Here is an 8,914-nt window from a genome sequence, read left to right on the forward strand (position 1 = left end):
ATACGTGTGTTTGCATGTGTGTGTGCATGCGTGTGAGTATGTACAGCATGTGTGCATTTTGACATGTGTGTGTCTGTCTGAAGCTGGGGAGTTTACTGTTGTGAAAAGGGAGTGGCACAGGCCAAAAAGGAGAACAGGGGAGAAGACAGACAAGCTTAACCAGCGCCTCTGACAGGGTTCATTTCCATGGAGTCTGTTTGCTGGGTGTGGGCCAGGATGTCAGACGGTCCAGCCTAATAGGTCCCTGAGAAATCACAGCAAGGTTGTCGTCAGAATATCTATCAGCTCTGCTTTCCCCACCTCTGCAACCAGGTGTAAGTGTGTACACAGCGCCTGGGCAAACACAAGGACTCCTGGCGACGGATGAAAAAGCTGGGCAGGCCGAGAGCAGGGAGAGAGGGAGGGAGGGAAAGAGAGGGGAGAGAGGGAGGGAGGGAAAGAGAGGGGAGAGAGAGGGAGGGAGGGAAGGAGAGGTGAGAGAGAGGGAGGGAAGGAGAGGGGGAGAGAGAAGGAGGGAGGGAAAGAGAGGGGAGAGAGGGAGGGAGGGAAGGAGAGGGGAGAGAGAGGGAGGGAGGGAAGGAGAGGGGAGAGAGAGGGAGGGAGGGAAGGAGAGGGGGAGAGAGAGGTAGGGAGCGAGGGGGGAAAGAGGGAGAGGGCACAGCAACTCATGGATAATTGTGCACCACTCTCATCCTACCTGCTTGTTGAGATCTCGTGTTGAATTGGTGGGTTCAAATCCACCTACGGTTTGGAAAAAGCTAAATGAAAGTATTACATTCAAGATGGTTAGTTGTTGTGAATGGGTAGGATTCCCAAAAGTCCTCATCACTATAGAGTTTAATATGTTATGGAATTGTTTAGCACTGATATACTTTCTGACTTCATATACATTTATGAAGCCAGAAAGATGTCTTCGTTGCTGTCAATACCGGTTGCTATCCCAACATTAACGCCTGAGCAAGTACATTATTTAAGGCCATCACCCCCTTTTTTTTTTACAAACGTTTCACATCCTGTAGTTGTTATAAAGTGTTAGACTTGTGTAATCTATTCTGATACAGAAAGATTGAAACAATAAACTGTGACATTCCATCGATGAAGTGCAGGTTTGAAGGATTGAGATGTTTCTAGCTGCTATCACGGATGATCAATGTCGGCCCCTAACGTTCCTGTGTCTCTCTCTCTGTTGGTAAAGACTCCAGGAGAGCGCCTCGCCTGGGGGAACGCGTATCAAAGACAGGCACTCTGAGACAAGCACACAAGCTCCATATAGCATGCTCTTTGTGCTGCCGTGAATGGCCTGTTAGGAAGACCTAAGAGAACACATGAGAGAGAGACTGCAAGAGAGAGAGGGAAAAAAGGAGTATGAGAGTTAAAAATAGGAAAGAGAGAGAAAGAGAGAGAGAGAGAGAAAGAGTGCAAGAGAGAGTGAACGAGAGAGGGAACGAGACAGAAAGAGAATGACTGTGACTGAAAACAAGCGGAGAAACACAGTGACCCACTGTATGCAAAAGGGAGAAGACTAGAGAAGAGAGTGTCAGTCAGAAGTCAACAACGACATAGGTCCACAAAGTCAGGCTATGATTTTTTGTTTCTCTGGACTCACCACACTGACGTGAATTCAACGCATTAACAGTTGGTCACTAATCCACAGTAAACACAAAGCTTTAGAAATATCACTGCTTTGATACACTATGGAAATGGGACTGGATTCTGGGGTGGGGTGGAGGGGGCCAGTAGCCTCAAACTGGTACAGGATATTACTTTGAAAAATGTAATAACTTTTTTGTTGTGCTTAGCCTCTGAGGATTAATTAAAAGCTAGGGAACAATAATAGACAGAGAACAGAATATCACAGACATGTAAATTTTTCCCTCAAACAAAAAGGATGACTTAAATGTAAATGTGTGTATTTTTCATGAACCGAATGAAGACTTTAGACAAAAGTGCAATTAAAGTACAGCAGTGTTTGGAGTACGACTGCAGCCCTTGCTAATACCCCCCTCTGCTCACTTAAGCTTTTGATTTGTCATTAGGCTCATTTATGTAACAAATCCGTGTGATTTGAGCTATTTATAAGTGACGTGATCTCATGTCTGCTTCCTCTGCGTTTCCTTGTTCTTTTGCTGCAGGATTGTGGGGAGAGGTGAGGAAGTCGTACCTTTGATGGGATAGACCTGGAACCGGGGTGCTCCTTCCTCTTTAAAAGAACGCTTGTCTCAGACATCTGGGAGACCCTTCTCAACGTAGCACGTTTTGTTTAGTTGTGGCCATTTTGGACTGTTTTGTTTCTACCCCCTTCGACGCTGCTTGACACCCTGACTACCCACTATGCCTCGAATATGTAACCTCACATCAAAATGCAATTGTTGATTCCTTCTGCCACATACTGTAATTAGAGACAAGTTGATGTTGCCCTGCAACCAAGGGGTAGGGATGGGAAAAGGGAAAACCTGTATGTTTTTTGTGTTTTGATTCCAGTCAGAAACACAATGGCACGCTGCAGGTAGGCTACAGTGTGCAGTCTAACATCGCTTTGATCTGTGCCCACTTGAAGAATTGCCTTTTCTTAGCAAGATTACATTTACATTACATTTAGTCATTTAGCAGACGCTCTTATCCAGAGCGACTTACAGTTAGTACAGGGACATTCCCCCGAGGCAAGTAGGGTGAAGTGCCTTGCCCAAGGACACAACGTCAGTTGGCATGACTGGGAATCGAACTGGCAACCTTCGGATTACTAGCCCGATTCCCTCACCGCTCAGCCACCTGACTCCAAGATGAAACAAAACGCGTGTCAGAATGTTACAATACAAACATTGCTCGGAATAATATTAAGCTCACAATTGATTAATTGATTTCAGTTACATTGGCTCCAGAGATTAGAAAAAGCTTCTTATATATATATATAAAATATATATATTCTTGAGCCCAAGCATGTTTAAGTTGAAGAATTATTCTCAAAGGATAAAGTACACCTGTGTTTTTGCAGAAACGTAAGGCATGAGGATCGAGTTGTGTGAAACTTTTTCTCTTTCTCTGATAAAACAAAAGAGATGGGACCCTCCTGTAGGTTACATGATGGATAAAGTGCACTTTCAGCTAAATCATTAGTCTAAGTGTCTTTTCTGGGACGGAAGGAAGAGGCAGAGACAGTTCTAATGGTCATACTGTATAAATATCTGGGTTGTGTTCTTGCCGTACCCTCACGACTCCCATTTCCTCCGTCTCTCTTCCTCTCTCTATCTCTTCCACCTCCACTCTTTCATCTTTCTCTCCATCTCCCATCTCTCTCTCTATCCTCTCACTCTCTCATTCTTACACTCTCTTTCTCTCCCTCCTCTTTCTTTCTCACATAAGTGTACGGAACTAGTGCAACTCCCCCCCCCCCTTCCTTACAGCTACTTACTCTCTAGAACCCTCTGGTCACTGATGTCCTTGTTCCAAGACAAGGCACATTCCACCGAGGCCTGTAACTGTATTAGGTACAGTAGAGAGAAGGTCACTGGAGAGGGGTCAGTGTCGTGTGTCTCCTTTGATGAGATTACTGGAACGTAAGTGGCCAAAATGTCTGAATGTGTTTGAGAATGGATTCGATGGATTCGATGCATCCGATTTTGCAAATGCACATCCTGCATTAAAAACACAGTGATTGAGGGAGAAAGTGCATAAACTCCATGATTGTGTTGTACAGATGTTCCTTAGAATGCATTATGTGTCATATTCTATAATTTGGTTTCCTATTCCTTCGAAATGGAGTTTGAATTGGACTTTAAGACATATTTTGGTTTAACAACGTTACCTTAAGAGTGAGTTGAAAGCAACAAAAAAATCAGTTTATTGATATTATACGATTTTAGTGGCACCATATGATTTCCTAACATTCCTACAGTAAAACGTACAGACTTCGACAATAATTACTCAACTGACCACTACTTCAGGACTGCCTATTTCAATAATCAGATGTAGATTGCCCGGGTAACTACTGGGATTTATTAGATTGTTGTTGGAGCCACCTTTAAAGTGTTCTTGCTATGACAGCAAAAGGCCTGTTTCATCTTCGGTTGAAAGATGGTCTTTTCAAGAGTAGCACTTTTTATCAGTAGCTTCCAAGTATTTTAATGTGAACTTCTCCTCAATCAAGAAGAAATAGATTAAAAATGGAAATGAAAGACAAGTTATGAAGGGAAAAAATTCCTTGCCTGGAGCTTGGAGAGATGACATTAGAAAATGTCTGTCCTTTACCTTTGTCTGAAAAATACTTTAATCCGACTTATTTTAAAACATTCATAGGGATGTGTACAGTGGATGACCAGTCTAAAACCACTGACTTTACACACTGACTTACTTCATTCATGTAGAATGAATTAAGTAAAATTATCCACTATAGTGTTCAGTCAGATTACTGTTGACCATGACTTGCAAGACATAACATGGTTAGAATAACACAAATAACATGAATCTTTATAGTGGATGGTAAAGAATGTAATACTATCACTGATGTTGAATACCTAATTAACAGAACAGCTAAGAGGTAGGTCTATTGTAGAATAGTCGGCATTGCAATGACAATGTCACAAAAAGGCTACATAAATATTGTCGTCCATACTACATTTCTGTCACAACAACACAGAAGCGGTATGTGGTACGATTACATATCTCATCTGTTCAGTAAATGTGCTTCAAGTTCTTCAGCCATTAGGCCTTTAACAAACTTCTAAACTACACTCCTGAGGAATAGTAAAATGGTGGCGGTAAAACAGCCATGGCAAGGTTAGAACAGGCAGGCCTATATGTTTTTACATCGGAAGGTCTTATTGTTGAGGCGCACATTTATCAATCCTTGTTTGAGTTGGGTTTGCCCTTGAAGTCCTCACAGTGACATCCTGCCACGGGTGGAATCAAAGAGTTCAACTGTCTCCACACTCCGGGATGGTAATTAGAGGGCGGTGTCAGGAACCAAGAGTTTACGGAGGTTGGTAGCTGTATGTTATTTCTCGCAAAGAAAAATAAGCTGACATTTGCCAGGACATAGACTATTTCTCAAACAATACAATAACATTTGGGCTGACGAAGTAGGAGGCTATGAGTTAGGATGTAGCCTATATTCTCTTGAGATGTTATCGTTAAGGAATGTTAATCACACTCTAAACTAATTACAACCTCTAAATCATGTTTTTCGTTGTGACAGCTCTGACCAAGGCTTGTGTAGCCCTGACCTAAACCCTAAACACAGAAGCCTTCAAAAGGAAATGACAAACATTGACAAATGGAGAGGGAAAACAAGAAGACAGAGGTTCAGCACGTTGCATCACTAAAGCGCATATTTTTCTTTCTGCTTCAATGCAAACTATGCACTCTGAAATCTGTTCCTCTTTTCCCCCCGAGGAGTATACAGATTGTGACATTTGGCTAACCAGGTGTTACCAAGCGCAAATCAGATTGTAGCGTATTCTGATATCAGCATCCGGTTGGATCGGTATCCCAAGGGAGCATACAAACAGTGACGTCCGGTTAGATTACCAAGCCCCATAGCGCTTTTCTGATTTCATGTGCCTTCTTTCAGGGAGAAGAATAACTGTTTACCAATAAACAGATGTTTGGCTCCTGGGGTTGTAAACGGTGACTGTCACATTACAATATTCAGCACAGCGAAGAGCACAAAGGAACATTTGTATGTGTACCTGCGCCTGCCCGCAGTGACAGTCCAATTTCATGGTGTGTCTTGCTTATTTTCTCAAGATGTTCGGTACCCTTATTGAACAATTCAAATTTGATTTGTGGCAAAAGGATGCTAAATGCCGCTGCCTGTGTCGAGCCGCCCAGCCCGGTAAATGCACACGCGATGCGCGGGGGCATGTTTCACTGATAAATCACATTGTTCATCGGCGGAGAAAATGACTTCTGTGGTTGCACTTAGGGCCTAGATGGAGAGAATGGGCGGCCGTAGCGTAGCCCTGTTGGTATTCCCCATCCTTGTATCATGTGTAAAACGTTCAACCCTCAAGAGTGTCGTCCTACACATACCCTTGGGTCAGCTGGAAGAACAAGGTAGGAGAACCAGGGTGCGAATTACAGGGGGGTTTGTGGGGGGGTCTGACCCCCTTAATTAAGACTTGGACCCCCCAAAAGAGGTAAAAACAACAGGTTGGGGGTCGATACACGCCCTGGAGAAGAAGTTGACCCCCCCCCAATTGTCATTGTATAATTCCCGCTCTGAGGAGAACCCCGTTGTGGAACGATCAGAAACCGTGTTCAACAATGTTGAAATGCATCGGAACGAACAGCAACGCACGCGCGAAAACAATAGAGGAAATTGTAGCAATCAACCAGGTTGCTCTAACGATGTTTCATTAACAGAGATGTGTCGCTGGCTGCTCTCTGATTCAGGCATGTGTATGGCACTGTAGCGGGCGACATGCACGTTCTCCACCAACTATCATTACTAGTGTCTCTGTTTGCCAACATTGACAGTTATGTCAGGAGGATGGAGAATGAGTGTTGATCAACGTGACGAGTTGTCTGTCACAACAAATAGAGAGTGGATCTAGATGAATGTGCCTGCTGGCAGTTCAGAGGGAAGAAGGGGGGGGGGGGGGTCTGTGCACAGTAGGACACTCTTGTTACACCATGACTAGTTTATCCACTCTCCCTGTGAAGAGTATTTTCACAACATTCCCATCAATCACGAACGATATTCTGAAAATACACATCCATTTGCTTTCATCCCAAATCAAACCCACAATAAATGAGCCAGTGGGATTATTCCCAGATGTAGGCTACAGGACATACAGCACACATGCAGTGGTATGGACTTGACTGTGAATCCTCCTGGCATCGGCTCCAGTCAGCCTCCCTTCGCCATGATGACCAGTTGCGTCTTTTATATTCAGGGTAATGAAATAGAAATGGCCTTGGAACAGAGAATAATGGAAGCGACGGAACATGCGTTACACTTCAAAGCCCGGCAGGATTTTACTGTACAATATGATTATCTGGAGCTGTACATTAAGCTAAAATGATAGAGATCTGTAGCCGAGCAGGTGATTGGCTGCAATTTTCTGGCTTTTCTGAAATGTATCACGAAAAGGGGGATACAGAACTGTAGCTTCATTTCCAGTGTCATTATTTACATTTATTCATTTAGCAGACGCTCTTATCCAGAGCGACTTACAGTAAGTACAGGGACATTCCCCCGAGGCAAGTAGGGTGAAGTGCCTTGCCCAAGGACACAACGTCAGTTTGCATGACCGGGAATCGAACTGGCAACCTTCAGATTATTAGCCCGATTCCCTCACCGCTCAGCCACCTGACTCCCTTCCATTATGTATTGGAAAGTGGATATAGAAGGTGAGGAGGGTGAGAGGGGGGTGGTTGCGTATAGGGGTGTTTGTGTGTGATGGGCAGTGGGGAGGGGGGGTAGTGTGAATATTTGGCGAGTAAATGGGCGGTGTTTTTGAGGGGAGGAGGTGGGGGGGGGGGAGATCATGAATCCCCCCCCCAACCCTCCGCCGTCAATTCCCTGCTGTTGATAATGGTACCAGCTGTGTACAACAGATGTTGATCCTCTTGCGATGGCTTCCAATTTCCCCATGGCAGAGTCAGGGGAGAGACTCTGAACAGACGAGGGTCCACCAAGTGAGACTAGTCATTAGCAGGAGAAAGCATGTGAAAAGAGATAGAGGGCTTTGAAGAAGAATTTTTTTTTTTTTTTGATTTTCACAACAGGCCAGTCTGCATTATGGAGGAAAGAGCAAAAAGACGAAGGCGTGTTGTGAGCTTGTGAAAAGGGCGATGTTGCGTAAGGAGCTTCATTGTCAATGAAGTGGTAATGCACTTGGGCGACGCACATTGTGGCCTTGTCTTGAAATGCCCTACTCCAACCATCAGCCATTCATCAGCTAGCGTGCCCTGTCGCTGTGCTGTCAGACTGCCGTCGCCAGTGGAACGTTGCGTAACTAGTAAGGAGTTCTTACCAACTTATGTTATGAAGGACCTCTTTTCAGATACTTTCTTGCCTTGTGTCCCACGTAGTCTGCTGCCGCAACCCGTTTCTCTCTTACATACATAAGGCACATCAATTACTTCAGTAATTATGGGCATTATTCATCAGGCATGCAAAGGTACAAGGTTGTGTGTGGTATTTAGTCACAGGATGTCATCCCCTGTTCTCTGAATACAAATGAGGCCGTGGTCAAGACAAAACGTTCCTTGATTAAATGTCACCACCATTAGTGAGGAAATTAGCTCCTTCTTCTACAGTAGGTTGCACATCATTTCAACTCAATACATTAGGACTTAAATTCAGTTTTCTTGCCCTGTTGCTACAAATTCTAGAAGTGAAATGAAGGATGATATTGAATACCTTTTTTCAGGCGTTCTCAATGCTGTACACTGTTCCATCTTTTGTTTGAAGTGACACACATCTTTTCTGTGTTCTGTCAACACATCTTCATTACAGTGTTGTGCTTATGGTCTTATTTCAAATCACATTAAAATGAATGTTAAAGTATCCCTATAAAGTTTTCCAAGGTGCTAAGGTGGCTAACTGAGAACAACCACCTCTCTGTGTGAGTCGACAACTGTTTATGTGCACTGAGGAGAAACGACTAAGTAAAGCTATGCATATTATCATATTGTAATCACAGCTTATTCAAAATAAGCTTGTGGAGTTTGTGACAAAACTAATCTGATGACACGTAGTCTCAACCTTTACATTACAGTAAAACTGCCAACCCAACTGTCACTGAGAAGGACATTTAGACAACTGAGCCATGATGACCTTCAAAGTTAACTATCAGACTACCATCCGTTTAGAGGGTTCTTTATATGTGTATCTGATGCAGCTCATCCTGAACTATGGAACTTGTACGTATGACCCAGGTTTGTCTCCTCACACATCAAATCATGGTTG

The sequence above is a fragment of the Osmerus eperlanus genome, chromosome 21 (genome assembly GCF_963692335.1).
Source record: "Osmerus eperlanus chromosome 21, fOsmEpe2.1, whole genome shotgun sequence".
NCBI classification, from domain to species: Eukaryota; Metazoa; Chordata; class Actinopteri; order Osmeriformes; family Osmeridae; genus Osmerus; species Osmerus eperlanus.